Raw genomic sequence first — 22,483 nt, forward strand, 5'->3', positions numbered from 1 at the left:
ACTACTGTTTTGAGAAAACAGCAGCGCATTATCTTACAATGACTCCCTGCACAAGAGTGAAAATTTTTGTTCCAGTTTACAAAGTTCTGCTGTGAATGCTTTACTTTCCAGATTTTCCTCTGGATTTCTTGGTTAACAATGAGAGGAAGAGGAATAGGTGCTTAATGGGAAGAGCATTACAAATGCCCTCTCAGAGATATTGCATGTTGCTTGCCACCATACTGTTCTTCTGGAACAGATCTTTATAGGCATTTAATGCTGGCTCATGTCAAACTAAATACACTCTGTCATATAAAGCATTGCTGCAATGTGATATCCATAGTGTCTAAGTTCTTGTTCATAGTTTACAAGTTCTTGTAAACAGAAAGATGGCAGGTAACGGGCATGGGTAATAACAAACTACTCACACGAGCTATAAAGGAAGACATGGAACTGAAAATAATACCCTACCCATATTTCACTGAAATATGAAGAAGGAAAGTATGACAAGGCAAGCAGCAGCAGTTGCATTCTCTCCTCTTTTCCCGAGTTCTGTCTGAGAAGTAGAGAAAGCAGATATGCTCTGTCATTACAACCTAGATACAGAAACATTTAAGCCTATAAATAAATCTTTTGCATGTAATGACAAAAAACCCCAACAACCAAACCAAAAAAAAACCCAACTGAATATAAAACTTGAACTACCTCTAGGCTCAAGTGTGGACCATAAGCAGCACGTTTACGATGTACAAGTAGCAGTGCACATAATTACTTCTGCATACCAGAGAAGGAAGAAAAAGTGCATAAGCTACTGCCACAACAGGCATGATCTATTCAATTTGTTATGAGTAGAGGCATGTTATCTTCAAAGGCAATGTTTGATCAAATGAAGACCAGAGGTTCATTTGAATTAACCTCCAATGAAAGTCATAGGTGACGCACAAGGATGCAGCACTTGCTCATCGTCCTGTTCCTCTCATCCTGGACAGCTCCTAAATAAGGGCAATGGTTTTACTTTAGTAAAAGCAAGTTTCCAAACAAACTTCCTTGTCAGAAGGAGATTCTGATGATTTTTACTAATTGGAGCAAAAGTGACAAAGAAAAGAGAGATTTAACTTTCAAATATATTTTTTTAATATAAAATAGGAATAAACTGCTTAGAGGTTTTCACAAATTTTAACACCATATCACACCTGAATGCATCCTGAAGCTTCATCAACATGACTAGTCATGTTATCTTTTTCTAAGACCATAACAACTCATTACTAATTAGCAGTTGGCTTGATTCAACAACTATTATGATAGAGGACAGTTTTTTCCACTGATTAGAGCATGTGCTGCATCAGATGGAGTTAATGAGCGAGTTCATCCCACAACCTATGTCATAAATATCTACAGGAACATCTACTATTAATTCTGACATAGGTGATAGACAAGGGTCTCTAATTTTAGTTGAAAGCAAAAATCCCAATTTCACTTCCAAAACATTTTAGCATCCAAACATTCACTTTAAACAGTTTGTATTACCCTGTCCCATGACCTCCTTCACCAGACTCTCAAAGCCTGTTACAATGGAGCCGAGAGAAGGCAATGGGGTTTTATTCCTTACATGAACTTAGTGTAGCATTACAGCCTACTAATCCAAACCCACTGCAGAGTTCATTGTCAGCCACCAAATATTCCTGCCTGGCAGAGTTAGTCCACCAGCATGAACTTAGGTGTATATATATGACCAAGTCTTACACCTGGCTTTAATTTATCTAAGGAATCTCTTATTTATAGTATGTGAACAACTTTAAAAGGATAGCTAGGGTGGCTTGTACTTCAGAAAATTAAAAAAAAATGGCTCTGAGTTAGAAGACTAAATTCTATTGATTTGAATATTAGTGTGATTCCATCACTAAGCAGCTTCTGCAAAGCATATCATCTACCATTAATCATCTTAAATATCATTTAACATCTACATCAACTGAAAATAAAATTAATTCAGTTGTCTCAATCTAGTCCCTGGGCAGATACTTACCAGCATAAACAAACTGCTCCATAACTGCATACTAATGATAGTCTATGTTCACAAATGACTTTAAATTCAGAATGATACAGAGCAAGGTGCAATTTTCAGAAGTCAGCTTTTCTATTCGGGGTGGTGGTAGTTTGTTTTGGTTTTTTGTTTCTCCAGTGTATTACAGCATTACATACGTAAATCTGGACAAGAAATTGTATTTCATACACTCAGTTTTAGTAGACTCAATATCTCTCTTCGATCAGTGCAGAATTCATCTAAAATTATTTTAAAAGACAAATATATTTACGATCTACTGAAAATATAAGAAGTCAATTTTGATGGTGACTGCCCTAGACAAAAAGAAACTTGAAATCAAACCCCTAGATTTTGTTTAAGAACTGCTAAGATTATAACCACTCATATGTACTCTCTTTAAAAAATAAAGTGAATACACACACTCAAGTAACTATGAAAATATCACCAAAAGTGAAATTCTAATCAAAGGCATGTATAATAGCTTTATCTTCTGACTCATTGTCTGGAATACCTCAGAAATATGAATGGACAGTTATTCCAGATAAAGAAAATAAGAACAGGTTAGGTACTTGTTGAACCAAGAAACATAATCAGCCCTGTGTGTTCTTAGTTTATTAATACACAAGTCAACAAACATGGTCTTAAAATACGTATATTTCGCATATCAGGAAATGTCTGTACCAAGCAATTTCAGTTCAGTATTTCAAGTGACTTTAAATTCTGCTTGTTGACAAGATGACTCATCTCCACAAAGAACAGAAGAGAGCTATTTACCTTCACTTTATTTTCTGCTGGCAGAAACAAAAAGCGATCTAACTTATTTTCCTTAGTCACTTAAAACAGCAAATCTTTTCCTTGAAAACTTTATGGATAACAAGCATTCTCATTTAGCAGCTAAAACAGAAGAGTATGTCAATAAACATAAAGTGTTCCCTACTCTGACAAGAACTAATGCAGACAAGATGCAGGCATTGCAATTAACCAAAAACTTAAAAAACTTAGTGTTCAGGCTACAGGGCACAAAGTCTTCTCCCAGTTACACAAAGCATTTGCTTACAACAGCATTTATTTAAGGGAACCAGACTCACGCCTGATGATCACTGGTCTAAGTAATGCCAGAACATGGCACTGAAATTACATCTTTGGGTTTGGAACACAAGCAAGTCTTAACATACTTTTCAGTTGGACTTGCAGCTCAAACATTGTCTAGCTCCCTCGCACAAGGTTTCCAGGAAAAAAATGCAGACCAAATAGAAGTCTTATAACATACATCCTACACATTGGTTAAAAACCTCAACTGAGACTTTTCTCAAGCTTTTAACTTTGATAAGAACGTTACTAAGTTTAAAATACAATTCTGTTATTTGCCTAACATTCAGGAGGCTGAATAATGAACGGATGTTGTCCCTTCCTCAAATGCACACAGAATTCATGCTGCAAGAGAGTATGACTACTCCAGTATATCAACATTTTATTCACTCTTTAAAACATGAATATTTAAACAGAAGACATTTTTCCCCATGCAGAAACCTAAATAGAAGCTCTTATCTGAAATAGTAAAAGCTGTGGTTTTTTTTTCCAAGAGGTTTTAGACTGTATAGAGATAGTTACATACACAGGCATCTCAAATGAGAGGGCACCATACATACATGTAATTGGTTGCTTTTTCTTTTTCCTCGGCAGTCTGTACAAAACGTGAAAATGTGCCTGCTTCTGACTAGCCATTAAAAGGCAGTGGTTGCACCATACTGTGATTTGGGGAGCTGAAGAAAATAGCCAGAACTGACTGATATCTGATAAACAGTAACAGGAGTCAGTTTATTGCACCAATCGTTAAATAATGGTGCTGATTATAAGGCTGCTAACTGCAGATGCTGTAATTGTCTGTCATAAATCTTAGTCATTTGTGACAGGAGCACAATGAAAGAGAGCATCTGCTTGAGGGCAAATGACTTCTGATAAATATCAGCTCTGCTAAAATGTACTTGGATGTGTCTCAATATTTTGGAGAGCCATTCATGTTGCTTCCACAAATGTGAAGTTATTATTGGTTTGTATTGATTTTGCCACCTTGGGTTTTTTTTTTTTTTTTCTTTTTAAAGAGACAGAGTCAGAGAGTGACTCAAGGTTGAGTTGAATTGAATCTCAGCTCTTTATCTGATCTACTCATTCCTCTCAAATGCATGTTTGAGTGGAAAAAAAAAAATAATTGCACTTTTTCAGAAGATTGCTGTGCAGAAACACAGCCTGGAAAATTCAATATGTAGTTCAGCTTTTTATTTTTTCTCTTAAAGCAACTCCTTACTGAAGGAAAAGAAACATTTTTAAAGCATGGTTTTTTAACATAATATTTTTAAAGGATTTAAAACAGTTGAAGTAAGAGTCAGTTAAACTATTTCTGGAGGATAATAAAATGCAAATTTAAAAAGCTATCAAAGTAATTTTTTGTTTTCAGAATAATTAACATTTTCATTTCCTGTCCAACCTATAACAATACAAAAAACCCCACTAAGTTCTGCCATTCTGGCCCCTACTGAACAGTGCTTTAGTTCTTGATCTTATAAACGCTGACCATTCAGCAGTCTATTGCAGTCTAATTTCACCATCGATAAAAGATGTGCATGCACATATTGATATTTAAATATGTATTTCTTGGTGATATTCTTAACACATCATCAGGATTACACTCAAAACATTTTAACAAGTAAAGGTAGTAAAATTGAACCTGAAATTTAAAATTGGGAATTTTACTGGTAACTGACCATTAGAATAGATAATGGCTTTTCCTTCCAGCAATTCCTTGCTTAATTCAATTAACATTGCTTAACTTTTGTAACAAATGAATTTGGGATTCTATTGGCAGCAGTTTCCTTCACTGCATAATTGCACATGTTGCCAAAATAGGTGCAACTCACATGTTGAATATGCAAAATCCGGTGGAGTAAATCGATTGCAGCTACCTGATGAAAGTCTGACCCATGCCATTTATGAGTCAGGGCATCACCTTAAGGTTACACAGTGCTTGGTGTAAAGTATAAAGCTGGAAATGCAAACATAGTGAAAAATACCATTTTCTACCTTTTAAATAACTTTAATAGGGGTCTAAGACAAATATAGCATGGAACCATATCTGATCATCCAACCTGTGTCATCAGTGAGGTTCAGACTTAGAGGTTTACAGCACAACCCCCTATCACTTGATCTAATAAAGTGGAAACAGTAGCATCACCATCTGCCATGTGGGCCAGCAACTGCAAACCAGTCAAAGGACACGAAGGGCAGAGGACCCCAGAATCTGCAGGACCCCTCTACTCTAGAATCTGCAGTATATTCCATATATCATAGACACCTCAGCCCCAGACTACCACAGCCCAAACTGGGTCATGCTCTTTTATGATCTCCTCTTCTGGTTCCAACTAAGCTCTGCGCTTTTCAGCTCTTGGGTTTCTCTTATTTCAGCTAACGGCATCATTTCTTGTCACTCAATAACCCATTATGTCTCCTTAGTCTTCTGCGTTGCTGGGACATCAGCAGCAGATATTTTAGGACAACAGACTATTTCTGTACACAATATCAGAGCAACTCTTGACAACCAAAGGACAACAGAGAAGGTCCTGGTTAGCATCTACAGAATATCCAGTGCATCCCCAGGACCAAAACCAACCAAACAAAAAACCACACACCAAAAAAACCCCCAGCCCAAGTTCTGTTCTGGCACAGATCTTAAAATCCCAGCACAGGCTGCAATTATCAAACTCTACCGAGTACCTGAGGACAGGAAAAAAAAGAAAGCATGTCTAGGGGAAAAAAGTGTACCTAGGGTACACACCAGAGATCAAAAGAGCTGTAAATAAGTTTTTTCTTCTTATTCAAGTTTTGGTTGCTTTTTTTCCTTTTATAGGACCCAATCAAGCTCTCATTAATTCAGTTTAGTGGGAGCTCTATCTTTTGTATGGCATACTAGAAAGCAAATACAAGTGTAACATATGAAGTAACCCAACTGGAGGACAGAAGTCATGTATGAAGATGGTAGAGGATTTGGCTGGATCTCCTTCCCGTGTTCTTCCACATTCATGACATTGTAAGGATTGTATTTTCTTCCAAAGTTGTAGAAATCCTGGAGAAAGAAAGAAACAGAACGAGCGAGCGACAGAGAAAGAGAGAGGTATTTTCTTGGGCCATCTTTAGGACTCTGAACCACTTATTAGTCAGAAAGACTTTAATCTTGTGCTGTTTCCCTCATGGAGAGATGGTGCTTTATTATATACTTTACTCTTGTTTTCCATAGCAAAGACCAAATGACCGTGCCCAGAGGGAAATCCTGATGTAAGATGGAGTTTAAAGAACAGAATGATGGGCACATAAATACATGAGACCTAGTAAGAAAGAATCAATATGCTTTTTGTAAAAAGAAGCAATACTTCAGAAATTTATCAGTGTTTTTAAAAGAACTCAACAGTTATATGTATGAGTAAGACCTAAGTGATAAAATCTTGAAATTCAAAAAGGCTGTTGGCAAAGTCCATTGTAAAAAACAATTAAGGAAACTAAGTTGCCATGAGATAAGAGGGAAAGCTCTCACCTGGATAATAAATAAATAAAATTTAAAAAAACAAAGAAAATAGAGGGCGATGAGTAGGCAGACAATTTTCATAGTGGTATGAGGTCAGCAGTAGCAGCTCATGAAGATCTGTGATAAGACCCATGCTATTTGTAGTATTCAAAGAAACTAGATTACTAGAGTTAGTGGGAAAAAATCCCTAATTGGAGAGTCATGGAAGAATGTTACAGTACCAAGTGAACGAGCAATAAAATTGCAGATGAAATTCACGGTGGATAAAAGTTAAAATATACTTCTGAAGAACAAACACTCTCATTTTACCTATGCATACAGAGGTTCCAAAATGACTATTGCCATTTGGTAGTAGAAGAGATTGTTTTATGAAAACACCAGCTCAATGCTCGCTTGCAGTCAAAAAAGTCAGCTAAACACTGAATATTTAAGAAAGAGATAGAGAACAAGTTAGGAAATGACATGGTGTTTCTGTATCTTGAATACTGAATGCAGTTCTTCCCTTTCCCTCCCCAAAATACATAATAGAAACACTAAAGATATAGAGAAGGCAACAAAGACTGTAAAAATCTGGACTAGAGTCCAGAGATGAGGGAGGTTAAAAAGCTACAAAATTTAAAGATCATTAAATTTACGAAATATGTGATACAGCAGCATAAGTATCCACTGAAGGTTATAGAAAACCTCCATTACTGCCTCAGAACGCAGCACTGCAAACTGCTGGAAGTGAGGAAGTAGTCTGGAGAAGTATTATGGCATGAGTGCCTTGTTCTTACATTCTGTCTTGGGTCTCCACTACTGGTCACTGTCAGAAATAAGATACCGAGTCAAAGGGACTTCGGGTATTAATGAACTTAATAAAAAAGGTTTTATATTTAATGATGATTGTGCTTAATGAAATGGCCAAAAGGAATCCCTTCTTCACATTAAGGTTGCATGTGAACACAAAGAAAAGGAGATGTTAAAATTTTAACAAAAATTGGTTTAATGGCTTACTATATTTTGTCCCTAAGGAACATTTTCATTCTCTTAATTCATCTTTAGTCTCCAAAGATATATTAAACACAAATCCACCTCAGCAAAGTATACAGACAGAAAAAAGTTTCTCCTTGCTTTCTTCCTCTCTGCTTTCTAACTCCTTCCTTGAGCTGCTTTATTTCCATCACCATTCCTATTTCCTGCAATACACTGCCTTAGCTTCCACCTCCCAGTTCTCACAGACAGGAATTTGTAGATGAAGGCTATGATGAACACTGGATAGGCAACTGGAGAATACATTCAGTTAAGTTTAATGAGGAAACATGATCCATCCTTCCTCTCAGTTAAAAAAACCCAAACAACCAACAAAAAAACCCACACAGAAAACCAAAAACCAACACCCAACTGGTTTTCAAGTTTGAATGTACAGGGATTAGTCCACATTCAACATCTATTTTTAAACACTTAAAAACACCTTTTATAGGTACAATATTTATTAGACTTGTTGAAAGGATGATCTTGTCATTGCTCTTTGTTCAAAATCTCTCTTCCAACCTGCTAGCAACAGGTTGTGAAGCCTCAAAAGTATGGGATTTTTTTTAAAAGCTAAGCTGGCTTTCTTTGTCACCTCCTTGGTAGTAAAGAGTTGATAAAGAGTATAGTGATTCTATTTTAAATATAATAATGATAGAGCTTGTTTTGATCCTTTAGCATTCACTTGTTGCTCTGCAATCAGGAAAGCTCAGATTCAGCCATAAGTCAAGTGCCAGGTAGCCTATTTCCTCCCACCCGAAGTTAGAGACTAAGCGCAAGCAAGGCACCTTTCTTGATATTCCCTAGCTTTCAACCACCATCAACACCGTACAGCAGCTCCGTTCCAACAGCACTAAGTAATGGCAAAAGGTCAGTAAACTGAGGAGACTGCAATTCTAGAGGCTGGAGGGTCCAGGCTATGGGTCATACATGCAAACGGCCGGAATATGAGAGGATGTAATCTAAGTATTTGTCTGCAATTTAGGGCATCAAATGATGCCAATAGGAGCCAGGTTCAAAGCAAAAGGAGGCAGCTCCTTATATTATGGGTAACAGACTCCTGGGACCCATTAACAAAGAACATTAAGGCTGTTAGAAGTTTATGGGCTCAAGAGAAGACTGAGGAAATAGAAGTGTAATCCCTTGAGGGTTACTAAGTAGACATAAACCCAAAAATGACTTAGCTGAGCTGAAAAAAAAATTAAAAGCAGGAACATCAATGAAGTTTCATACATTTTTGCCCTGATCTTATGCTTTGTCAGGGAACAACTCATACTTATTGTTTGGAACAAGACAGTGGGCAAAACAGCCTTTCGGTCTGAACACATTCTCACATGCATCAGAACTCCTTTTGTGCACATCTTTATGTTATGGAGAACATGAGGGATCTTCCCTTCCAATGGAAGAGAGGTATGCTCCCCTAGAGTAAGTGCATACAGGGGCTACCACTGTAAAATGGTCTACTCAAGCTTACTCTTCCGTAATCTGTTTGTGTGTCCACATCCTTTGATTTATCTTCCTCTCTTTGCTTACAAGAAGTGCTTGTGCTTTCAAAACCCCTATTTCAGTTTACATTTCACCTAAACCCATATCACCGTAGATAAGAATTAGCTGTTAATTTTACTATTACTGATAATAAAAATAAGAAATATTGATATCTAACTTCCTCAGATTTCTGTAGCTATCATGTTTGCCATACTAGTTATCTGTGCACATAAGCATTTTCATCAAGCTTATGCTACCCTGGAACAGCTGCCTGGCCAGAACAGCAAGGCCAGGCGAGCGGCCTGGTAAAGCCCTCTAGCAGAGACACATCCGCAATGACAAAAGTAGCTCATTGATTCAATTGCCTCCTAGAACACCAACAGCTACATGGGCACAGGACCCTTTTCCCAGGACTTTAGCTTATGCAGTAGAGCACGTCCATCAGCAGTGTGATTGTAATTTTCTCAGACTGTAATCCAACCTCAGCAGCAGAACTTCGCAGCACAAATCTTGTCCAAACGTACTCAAGAAAACCACTACAAATATACAGGACTATAATAAATTACATTGCCAAGTTAGCCTTGGGGCTAAAGCAATAACTTAAAGTGTAAGTTTATTTCAGTTTAAAAATAAAACCTCTAATCTCTTAATCAGTTCCAATGAAAATCTTCCATTAAAAATTACTGTCAAGAAGCAAGGGAAAGTGGTATTCAGATTTTAAACTGTTTCCAAAGAATGCTTTGAAAGCTTTCACAAACCCCACAATGAAACTATCCAAATTACTTTTCTGTGACTGTGGAATCAGATGCTTTTATTCTCCCTCTTCCCCAATATTTAATTAACAGTTTAGTGGATGTCTGCAGTAGTTTTTCCTCAGGTTTTACCCACAGTACATCACTTGTCAAAGGTACACCAAAACATTTTCAGACTTGTAGACAATTGGAATTCTTACAGCTTCTTTAAAGGAAAAGATGACTGTGAATGCTTTGCTTTAAGTTGAAGACAAAAATTTGGAGCTGGGAGGAAATATGTTTTTGTTGTTTTAGGAGCAGGCCAAAGGAAGTTATTATTTATGTGAACAGAAACTCACCTATCTTTGTGATGAGTGCACATCACCTCAAATAACTTTTACTAGATGATTTCACCAAATTGATGGATTTTTTTCAGAACAACCTCCATGCAAACTAATATGCTGAAGGAGTAGCGTGGCTTAATTTCATTTTAAAAATTTTTTAAAAAGTACTCTTAAGCTTGAATTACAACTCTTCTTCTCAGATCCATCTATTTTCTTAACAGTTCAAAACTAAAATGTTGTAGCCTCAAAGTTTCTTTAGAATGAGCTTTAAATGATGTCTGTGCAACAGCCATTTCAAGGTAGATTGATCACTTTCTGTGGAATGCCAGCAGATCAGCAGGCTGTGCAGTCTGTATCTGTGAGGCCACATGGGCATTCTTGCCTTGAGAGTACGAAGCCTATCCTAGGAGCACTTAACGGGTTAAAAACACTGCAATATGCATTAAGCACGTTTCAAGTCAGCAGGGTGCCAGTCTAAGATGTCCTCAAAGCCTAATTTGATAGATATTATGCCATATGCTGCTGCAAGTAGTTAGTAATAAAGAAAGTAAAAATTTTATGGATGAGCAAAATAGGAGCTCTTATGGATGGAGTGTTTTTAAATCAGGTGTATAATTTACCTACCGTCAGACCACATGTAGAGTGCATTACTCAATTGAACTTACGAGCAGATAGGAAGGCAGTTTCTTTTAATAAGCACTTCTTCAACTTATTGGCTCTACAATTACTTGCACCAATTACCAGCAGCTGCTGCCTGTTTGGTGTTTTATCTTAGACAAGGAGTTATATTAGTTTCTAATCAACAAACCACTCAAGGACTCTTTAAAAATATTTAAATTTAATTTCCCCATTTATTTTGAATTAACTGAAATAGTGGATATTTTCATTGTAGCACTTTGATTCTTCTTAGGTTCTTCTCCAAACATAGATTTATTGTTGTAAAATTAATTTTATAAATTCTATAAATCCAAGAATATACATAATAAAGTATTTGATACAGGCATATATATGCCTTCAGTATATGCAGCATCAGTATTGGCCTTATTTAACCATATATGGCAGTAAATATACAGTTCATTGTTACTGCTTTTATGAAACATTAAGCTTGCCACAGAATGTATTATACTCCAAGACCTTTATGACTTATTCAAGTCTCTCAACTTTATTTATTATTTACCTGTCTGACTCATACTTAATAGGGCACTGGCTAATGTAGCAAGATAACAATTACCAGAGAAAGCATTTTAATATTTTTTAAACAAAAGAAGATACTCTTTGTTATGGGAAGGAAGGATTTTTTCTTTATCTCTAGATTTTCAAAATTATACTTCTAGAAATTTCCAACCAACTTAATGACACTTGAAAAACACTTTCCTGTGACATGAAAACTGGTATTTCTTTTGTAGGTTTTCTTCCCAAATATCTCAATGGGAGAAACAGAATAAAACAAATGATTTAAAACTGTAAGTAGCAGAAGTAGCTGAAAAACTAAGATGTACTGTAATACCAGACTCAGTTTTTGCAAATAAAACTAATAATTAAATAAAAACCAGGGTGTCTGCGAAGTTATTTCAACTGAAGCCTTGTCTAAATTACAGAATTGCCACTTCTGCTGTTACACTAGAGGATTCTACCAACATACAGTACAATAAACTCTCAAGAGACTTCCTGGTGGTCTATACCTACTCCTACCCATGCCACCTTCCCCCCGAAAAACAAATGCTAGGGACAGGCAAGCTTATGCAGATCTGGTGCAATTTAAGAGGCTGCAGTGTACAGCTGCTGTTCAGGAACAACAGAGGCTGTTGTTCTGGAAATAGCCTTTCTCATGACAAATTCCTGGGAGAAGTCTGCCTTTCCAGGGAGCAAACTACGTTTACTACAAAGAGAACAGTCAGATAAAAATAAAAAACACAACAAAAAAACCTTTTGCATTTCTTATACCAATCATCACACTTTTTAAGTTTGTCTTCTCAGGTATGGGGACATCCTTCATACTGTACATGAGCAGCATGCTAGGAAGCTTAAAATCTGAACAGATGCCATTGGGATAGGTACCATTAGTGCTCAACCCACTTTAGAGGGTACGTCAATCATCACAGGAGAGTCAGCCAAAAAAACCCACCCCAAACCAAACCAAACCAAAAGGTTTCTCTATAAAAGGTAAAGAGAGCTATTGTGGAAATTTTAGAGCACAATTTTCAGAACCAAGACAGTCAGGAGAAACTTTCAGTAACATGATGATGCAATTTAACAGACAAATGCTTGTGTGTAGCCTTAGTTAGTTAAATCCCATATATAGAAATCTTGCAATGCTAGCCATCTTCAGGGCAATATCATGATTCGGAGAAGAGAAGATGCCAATTCAGTGATGTCTCTCAAATCTATTGGTACAAAATGATATAAGCCCAAACCTGGTAAAAATATTTCAGTTTCCCATTCACAGGGAGTTTGTTATAGACATACATTGCAGCTGTTTGAGGGTAACAAAGAAAAACCTTTCTTGTTCCTAATTTTCTGAAATTATGCATCAGAGCATGCAAATCCTGCACCTTCTGTAAAATAATTAGATCTAAATAGAGCAGCCTAATTGTTTCATATTATTATCTGTTAAAAAGAAATAATCAAGACTGCTAAAAAACCCAGAAAATTCCTTAAAAAGAGACCTCAGGATCAATGCCTCATGTAATAAAGGAGTCCTCTGTTCACAAATATCAGGATATTACAACTACTTTCAGAACCCAGTGCCAGAGATGTCTTCTAGTATACCAGGTCCAAACATGGACTTCAAACTGTAATCATAGAATAATTTAAGTTGCAAGAAACCTTTGGAAGTCATCTGATCCAACCCTTACACTCCCCAAAGCAACTTCAGAGTTGGTCTTGAATCAAATTATGCTGAAAATGGCAACAGAAAATGGGAAAATTAGTCTGCAAATGAAGAAATTTATTTAGAAACTTTGTAGTGAGCATCACCCTTACATGTCTCAGAAGTTATTACTTGTATATCCTTCCTTGTTCTTTTTCTCCAAAGCATGCTAAAGAAAAAGCTGTGGAGGGAGGGTATAATTTTCTAGGATTTTACTAAAGGCTAGTAAATAGTCAGGCCGCCTTCACTCTTCCAAAAAGAAAAATTGTCATTTTCCACAGAAGAGGAAGGTCCTGCCCTCTCTCTAGCATAGACTTACAATTTAGTTTCTTCATCACACTTCCAGTGTATCAAAGCCAAGACCATAAAACATTTTGCTATTAAAGTTTAGGAATAAACACATGCATATTTTTATTGCAAATTCCTTTAACTCATGCAGTTAACTTACAAATTACTCATCTTTTAATGTGATCTCTCTCACAGCTGGGAAAAATCTAACCCTCTCAGGACTCAATCAGATATTCACATCAATTTGTTTAATTAACACTAAGCTTAATATCTCTTTCAATTATGACTACAAACACTTTCTTAAAACAAATCAAACTCACTAACTTACAAAAACAACACCAAGAAATCTTACACCATTTAAAAATGACTCATGTAAACCTCTGAGAAGATTAATTCAAAGCCTCTTAGGCATTTTGAATGGAGAAAAAACAGAAGATCCATAAAACCTGAGGTTCAAACATCAGAAGAGTCTCCTCAAGTTATCTGCTTGTATCCCTTCAAGGTGTGAGTAGTACACCAGCTTATCGTGTGCCCCTAATTTATATAAGATCTTTTTCCTCTCTTCCCATGGATATTTTTGAAAAATTATTTCCCCCAATGTACATGAGAGACTGTATACTATTCTTGGACAAATACACACAGTTCTCAAGTGTTTCTTGAAAGAAAGGTGGTCCATCACATTAAGAAAACTACGGTTACCATACATATATTTTGGTGCTTGTAATTTAAATTCCACCCGGTCTCATGATAATATCCTGAAGAATGACATTATTTAAGCACATATGCATTACTATCCTGCAGAACACACAATGTTAAAAGACACCAGGATTGTAACTGCTGGTTTCTATAGCTGCTACATTAAGGTGCTCAGAAAATTGTACAAGGATCTTACCCTCTCTCCGGATCAAATCTATAAAATGCAAAGCACTCATTATGCACAATCCTCTAAGCACATTAGTCATCCTTGGGAATATACGTTTATCACATAATGAATTTCAGACATGTCTATAATTACAAAAATTATTGTTGTTTTAGAGCTATACTTGTAGAGAATGTGCAGATTATGTAAACAAAAGTAAATATGAAAATATGATATCACTGATGTCACTAATCTCTCATAGTTCTATAGCACTATCGGGACACTGGTATGCACCTTATTGCATAACATACTTTTTTTATTCAATTACTTACAGTACAGATACTTAAAGGCATAAAATTAACTACACTATGTTATGTCTGTCTTAGAGAAAATTTTGCCAGCTGAAAGGGACTTGTAGTCAAAGAAACACTGTTAAGCTTAAAGTAACTGTATCATGCCCAATACAAATATCAGTTTGACAATAAAAGCATTAGACCTTGCTCTTGAGCATGGACAGCTATGTATTTAATTAATCAAGGACCTCATTCTGCAAACTCTTTGCCTGCCATGCTTCCAGTGACTTCTGAAAGGGTCAGTAAGCAGGAACATCTGAAGCTATAGCAATAGAAACTGTTTCCTAACTTCTTTAAAGTCTTTTCCTGTGGAATATCAAAGGCATATTAACATTTTTTCAAAATTAAAATGCATTTTGATTACCTCAATCAAGAAGGAAAATTAAAAAATGACAGAGGCACCCAAATGGCAGCTAGAGTGGACTCCCTCCTGTCAAGGCCCTCCCTCTTGGCAATTTAACGCAGAACATGAAGCAGTAATTGCCCAATGAGCTGCTTATTTTTCAGATAGTAAACTTGCTTTTTTAAGATAGAAAAATTGTAAGTGCAAGGGTAATGAACACCTAAAAAACTGCTTTCTCAATCATCTTAGTCTGGAAAGAGGCAAAGAAGTTGTATCATTTGGCATTTCCCAGGTGCCAGAAAATACCTGGGAAAAAGAAAATTTAACATCCTTTATTGTTTTAGTATTACTTAGCCCTTACAAAAGATGGATACAACAACTCTGGCAACTCCTTCCATTATCCTAAAAACAGAATATTCACTGTGACAGCAATAAGGCCTTACTTTCAGTTATTCACAAAAAATTTATTTGATCTCTTCCTAGATTAAGACATTAACTTTACTGCTCATCTGATAAGATAAATTTGAAATCTTCTAAAACGGGTAAGTAGCCCATTCAGTTCTCTATCATAAAACTTAAGACTCGGGTTCCCAGAAGTACCAGAGTTCCTCAGACAAACTCCTAAGCTACCAAAAAAACCCCCCAAACCAAGCCCAGAAAGAAGTCCTTCTACCTCGTACAGTGGACACCAGTGTTGAGGCCACATGAGAGAAAACAGATTCAGAATTCTTTCCTGTATTTCTCAACAAATTTGACTTAGGACTTTGTATTGGGTTTGTGTAGCAAGGTTTTGGTAGCAGGGGGGGCTACAGGGGTTGCTTCTGTGAGGAAATGCCAGAAGCCTCCCCTATGTCCGATAGAGCCAATGCCAGCCGGCTCCAAGACGGACCCACCACTGGCCAAGGCCGAGCCAATCATCGACAGTGGTAGCGCCTCTGGGATAACATATTTAAGAAAGGGAAAAGAAGTTACAGGGGAGTAGCAACTGCAGCTGGAGAGAGGAGTGAGAATATGTGAAACAACTCTGCAGACACCAAGGCCAGTGAAGGAGGGGGAGGAGGTGCTCCAGGTGCCAGAGCAGAGATTCCCACCCTGCAGCCCATGGGGAAGACCATGGTGAGGCAGGCTGTCCCCCTGCAGCCCAGGGAGGTCCACAGTGGAGCAGATATCCACCTGCAGCCCATGGAGGCCCCCACACCAGAGCAGGTGGATGCCAGAAGGAGGCTGTGACCCCGTGGGAAGTCTGTGCTGGAGCAGGCTCCTGGCAGGACCTGTGGAGAGAGGAGCCCACGCTGGGGCAGGTTTGCTGGCAGGGCTTGTGACCCCGCAGGGGACCCATGCTGGAGCAGTCTGTTTCTGAAGGACTGCACGCTGTGGGAACAACCCCACACTGGGGCAGGGGAAGAGTGTGAGGAGTCCTCCCCCTGAGGAGGAAGGAGCGGCAGAAACAATGTGTGATGAACTGACCACAAGCCCCATTCCCCGTCCCCCTGTGCTGCTGGGGGGAGGAGGTAGAAAATTCGGGAGTAAAGTAAGCCTGGGAAGAAGGGAAGGGTAGAAGGGAAGGTGTTTTTAAGATTTGGTTTTATTTCTCATTATCCTACTCTGATTTGACTGGTAATAAATTAAATTAATCTTTTTCCCCAAGTTGAGTCTGTTTTGCCCATGACGATAATTGGTGAGTGATCTCCCTGTCCTTATCTCGACCCATGAGCCTTGCCTTATATTTTCTTTCCCCTGTCCAGCTGAGGAGGGGAGTGATAGAGTGGCTTTGGTGGGCACCTGGCATCCAGCCAGGGTCAACCCACCACAGACTTTTAAGATCAAGTCTACTGGATCTCATTAAATAACTATGCTCTGAAAGAAAGCATAGAAAGAATAAAAAGATGGATGAATGGAAAGGGAATATCAAGCTTTAAAGAAAGCCTCTGGGGGTTTCTGTCCCTTTCCTATGAGCTCTTTAAAAACGCACATCTTGGGTTCCTCAAGTAAAGAAAAAACCTAAACAACAACAAAAACCCACACAGCTCTTGAGTGAAGAAAATGTTTATGCATGAACTTTGTTTTTACAAAAATAGCAGAAATGGAATGGTAATTTCTTACACGACAAGCACATTTTTTTTCTTTACAGAATGGTAGATCTACAGTTGCAGTTCATGTAAGCATACCCAGGAAGGCTTTAAAACTAGTTAAGGTGGGCACCACAGGGTTCACTGCCGGACAGTCACGTGACAAATGGCCACTCTCCAGTTATTTCCAGCACATACACAAACCAATATCCAAGTGCAGCTAAGGACTACATTATAAACATGAGATAAGGAAATAAAATAAATTTTTAACTATTTCTGTCAAACCAGAATTTACAGACTTCAGCACTTGGTTAAATTTGAGGTGATGCTTATTACCATTTTTTTTATAATGGCACACCTCTTCTTTTTAAGCACACATCTGTGATTCTTCTCATTGCCAGATATAGTAATATCTATTATAGACATATTTAATAAGGTTAGTTTTACTGAGAAAGATTTTACTCTTTAAAATGAGAGCTTTTTAATACGATGGAAAATTTTCTTTTAAAAACCGGAATTAATGCGCACTGCATATAATGTGTTGTAAAACAGGCAGCGCATCATTATCACCTCCTACTCAGAGCCATTTTAACTATAATCTCAGTATTTGGGTAGCTCAGCTAATTAACAACCTAGTATTACTGTAAAGATGAGATTGTCATGTTATTTCAAGTGGTTTTTAACAGTCTTTGAACAGTAACTACTAAATTTGTTAACAGTTTGCACTATTTTAAGAAGAAAAAATTACATAATTTTTCAAAAGTCTAGAAACTGAAAAGATATGTAATTTGATTAAAAACTGCATTTACATTTATATAAAGTTTTTGTTTTGTTTTGTTTTTTAATAAACACATTAGGCCATGTCTATAGACTGCTTGTGTTAATTGATTCTGGGGTTAGAACACTAGCATTTCTGATGTTTCCTCTCCTTACCATTCCAAGTTGTGGCCTCATTTCAGCTAATGTTGAAAACACAAAAGCAATGGTAGAAAAGTCTATTTCTTTATCAGATCACATGTACATTGAACAATAAATCCAGGGCTAGTCAAGCAACAAGCTTTGAAATCGTTATTTGAGCAGTCATAAAAAAAGTAACCATTACAAGAAAGCACAAGGCAGCTAGAACTACAACTTTTTTCATACCCACATAGTCAAATGATGTAATAATTTCGTCACTGCTCCATGACTCCAATGTCTTCAGACAAGAAGAACAGGTACGATTTCACTCACAAGCTGTTCAAAACAATGAAGTCACTGGATTTAAGCTTTTATGCATTCAGATAGTACACTGGGGTTTAGATATCTGCATTGTTTTATGATTAGAGCCTACTACGTAGCCCCTGTATCTTGTAAAGTCCCTTCCTCAAACATGACCTTAGCAACACTACTTACCTTTTCTAATACTTATCTCTTCTAGTTGTGGTCAGAGCTATTTTACCAAAGCAAATCCTTTGTAAATACAGAAGTTAATCTAATTGGTGGGGGCAGTGTTCACCCTTTGTTTCTAGTCCCAAATATGACTTTGAATAGAGGTAGAAAGTTAAGAGGTAGAAATTCCTGCTTCATCAGAAAAATCTTACGGCTCAGACATTTGAATGGGTGCGGAAGTCCTGAAATGTCATCAAATGGTGTTTTCTCTGGTGAAGTATACTCAGACCGTAACATGTTTTTCTCTAGTAAAGCAGCACGAAAGTCAACCATCACTTCTCATTTCAAAATACCTAAATGGCTGAAGTCCCACTTTCAACCTGCAAAATCCCTTGAGTTAAATACTGGATTACTGTCACATGTGTTCAGTGCACAGGTTTATCAAAGAAAAAAGGAAGAAGGTAGCATTGAAAAGTACTTTCATAAATGTACCTTTCTGGTGGGCTGGCCCTGGCAGACCTCTTGTATCAAAACATACAGAATTGGTTTAAAATACCTTGCCAAGTGTGCCTGTTTTCACCATATTTGATTAAAGCATATAAGTAGTCTCAAGTAGAAATAAGATACAAATGTTGAAGAAAACTGAGTACCAAGAATGCAAGTGAAAACCTTTGCCTGTGAAATACAAATTATCCTCCAGTTAACACATTTTTAACACTTAAACTAGGATTTTTCCCTAATATTGTGTAACAAACTGCTGCATGAAGTGATAACATTAATCGAGCACTGTATTAGGTGAGAAGTTTATGATATTTAACCTTTCCAAACATTCACATGCACTAACCCATGAAAAGTAAATTATTCATTAGAAAGCTGAATGTGAAAGAGATTCTTAAAGTAGCTACCACAGAGGTACAAAATGGAAAGCAGTCCATCAAACAACCCAGAATTCTGATGCTATGGGTAAGAAAGATGATGAAAGAACTACATATATTTTTGAAAACCAAAAATTAAGAGAGTGGTTTTGCAATCAGAGTTTTGAAAATGGAGCCACATGGTCTGCTAAAACAGACACACACAAAGACCGGACAATTCAATGCAATATTAGACTGTTTATGGAATAAACAGGATAACACGTACAATTTAGGAATTATTCATCAGAATGATTCTCATTTCCTTTGTAAGAACTGCTTAGAGGATTTAGAGTAGATACTCCATGCAACCTTATATGCAGCATCTAGTCAGCAACCCATTCTTTAAAATGTTTACATCAGATTTTCATAGGAGTACGGCTAGAAAAGGACCTTGGAAGAAAGCAAGTACAGTTGACCCAATTCTTTGCTTGAGTTGTACTCTACATATGTATATTGGGGCTAACTGGATATAAAATTATGGACTGATAGAACTATGAAGTGTTACACACAATGCTTTTTCTGGAAGTATTATAGCATATCTGATAAAAGCCCATAAATATGATCTACTTATTGATGAAATGTACAGAGGACTGACAATACTTAGAACTCTTCCAAATTAAAATCAAAAAGCAGTTTAATTCGGAGCTAAGCATGAAAGGCCTATTCATTTATCACTACTTTGTGAAAGGTGGTAGAAATGAAAAGTCTAAGTAATTTCTCTTAAGTAAAATAAAGGACTATACTAGTATTTGTTTATCCTACAGATTGTTGGGTATTGCAGGACAATTGTGGGATTATAGTTTCCATTGAGGGGAGAAATGCATTTATTTGTTACCATTGCATCAGAGTATTATTCTGTACAGTTCTGTATTAGAAAAATTTCTCCATCCTACAATAAATTCAGATAGGAGTTCATTTTATAAAATCATGTTTTAATCTCACATATTGATTTCTCAACCCACGATATACAATTTGTCTCATTACTTCCTCCTGTTTGACTGCAGCAACTTCCTGGAAGGCCAAATGTAAGCACTTGAAGACACAGTTCTATTGCTAACTGCAGGGAACATCAGTTAAAACCTGGACTACAAAAGTCACAGTCATCACATTTAGAGATCCCCTTTTTCCCCTTCATCATCGCCCTTCTAGTTTCCATACTGATTAACCAAGACTCATACCTTACAGTTTTCCACACTGTGTCTGCTTTTGAAATATCACAAAGTCTAGATTTTCTCAGGCCCATTATCACATTTCCAGAATTTCAGGGCTGACTCCACTTTCAAAAGATGACATTTTTCCTGGTTAGAATTATGCAGAATTCCAGAATACGCTAAAACCAGCAGCAGTTCACTTCTGTGTATCTCTTCCTATATTCTGTACCTACAAACAGGGCCTTTCTGAACACAATAGCATTTGTGTTCTTAAGACAAAATAAATTGCAAAAAGCACAATGGAAACCTCTCTAAAGACTTCATTGCTGAAGTCATTATTCAAAACACATCCCGTTGCCAAATCTGCACAGCAGAATAGCACTGCACTCCCTGCCTTCTTCTCCTCCCCCGAGCTACAGATATTGATTGCAAAATTGACATTAATAATGCACAGAATAAAATATTCAAGAAAGAAAGAATGATAGGGTTAAGCTCCTGAATTTAAAAAGTGCCCTAAACTTCTAATGCAGACAAATAAAACCAAAAAAAAAGAGTCTTTAGGAAGCAGGTAAAACAAAACACACACCAAAAAAAAAAAAAGGAAAGAAAAAAAAGGAGGTATTCTGCTTCCCCATATAAACATTATATGTATCCAAATTTTTCCAGGACTAGATCCTGTAAGGACTAAGAAAGCCAGTCTCATTATGACATGTGCAAGTAAAAATTTACTGAGTCATAAAACTCACTAAAATTAAGTTAATACTGCTCACTTGTAGAATCCAAGAAACTGTGCCTTTTTAGCTGCAACTTTTGGTTCCTTTAAGTGTGCTTATTCCAAACAAAAAGCTTTTATGTGAGGAATTTCTTTTACATTGCAATATCATAAACCATCTAATTGTTAAAACCACTTTGTAGGAAACAAATGAGCTTGTAAATTTAGCACGGTAAGAACAGAGTGCTAAAGTTGCATTCACTCAGCATATACTTAGCCATAGATATAGCAACTATAATATACAATTGTTCATGACTTCAGAAGATAGAAAGTTATTTCACATTTTGTCCATTTTAATAAATCTGTTCAATTTAAAAAAAAAAAATTCTAACTGTTAACCTAAAGTTACAAGGATATCAGATTCTGAAACATCCTGAATTTTTTTGACTTTATATAGCCATAAAAATATTTAATCATGTTATTGTGCACCATTACTGAGTGCACAAGTACTGAGATATACCTTTGGGCTACATACAAACTGCTGTTATAGGAACCTTATTTCTACAATCACTCTTTAATAGAGCCTCTGTCTTCTTTTAGTCTTAAAGTTACCTTAAGAAGCTCATTTGTATCTTATAGGCATTAAAAAAAAAAAAAGGCATCAGGTACATTACCCAAATGATGCTATTGGAGGTGTAGCTACCAGGAAAGCAACACTTTGCTATCGCACACCAACAGAGGCAGAGCTTTCCTCCAATGCAGCCATGCTACTGTTCCCCAAGCGCAGTGGGCCATCACCCCACAGACACACTGCTGAGAGGAGGTAGCATGAGCAGTCCCCTCACTTCAGTTCCTGAGGCTTGTAACTCAGCTTGGAGACAAAACACAGCTCCTTCTGCCACCCCTCCTTCTCAGAACACTCTTGATGAATTTAGCTGAAAAGCTTCAGGATGCATTTTCCCCCTGCCTTTTAAGATCTTTCAATAGTTTACTTGTGAAGGCTGTTTGGTTTTAAACTAAATTCTTCCCAGCTGAGGTGTGCTGATTGCTGCTGGATGAACAATACTCAGCTGATACCTGGGTCTCTGATGCAATTTACCTGTGCAGTCAGGTGCTGCAATCAGGCATGCTGTTTTCCCCTTCTGTGTAACAGCTATAGATTCTTCACTTACATCATCTGTCCACAAAAACAGGGGCAGGAAAGTTTTCCTTTAAAGACACATAGGAATACAAATTCAATCCTAATGTGACTGTACTGAGCGTGATGTAATTATATCAGGGATATAACCCAGTGTCTTTGCTGTCATTGGATTTCAGACTTCCCAGTAGGACTTTAAGAAAAGTAGTGAGATACTATCCAGTATTTTAAGAAAAAAAAAAAAAGGAATCTGGC

General features: G+C 37.0%; 1 long non-coding RNA gene across 1 annotated transcript in view; it reads right to left on the minus strand.

Annotated features, from left to right (window-relative positions):
- The window catches only part of LOC127020166 (uncharacterized), a 200,370-nt gene extending 178,395 nt beyond the window's left edge, over positions 1-21,975 (minus strand). The window contains exon 1 of the long non-coding RNA XR_007767023.1: positions 21,765-21,975. This is a non-coding gene — a long non-coding RNA (uncharacterized LOC127020166). The remainder of the gene's footprint in view (positions 1-21,764) is intronic.
- Positions 21,976-22,483: the final 508 nt, after the last annotated feature.

Source organism: Gymnogyps californianus, chromosome 10, assembly GCF_018139145.2.
Source record: "Gymnogyps californianus isolate 813 chromosome 10, ASM1813914v2, whole genome shotgun sequence".
In the NCBI taxonomy this organism is placed as follows: domain Eukaryota; kingdom Metazoa; phylum Chordata; class Aves; order Accipitriformes; family Cathartidae; genus Gymnogyps; species Gymnogyps californianus.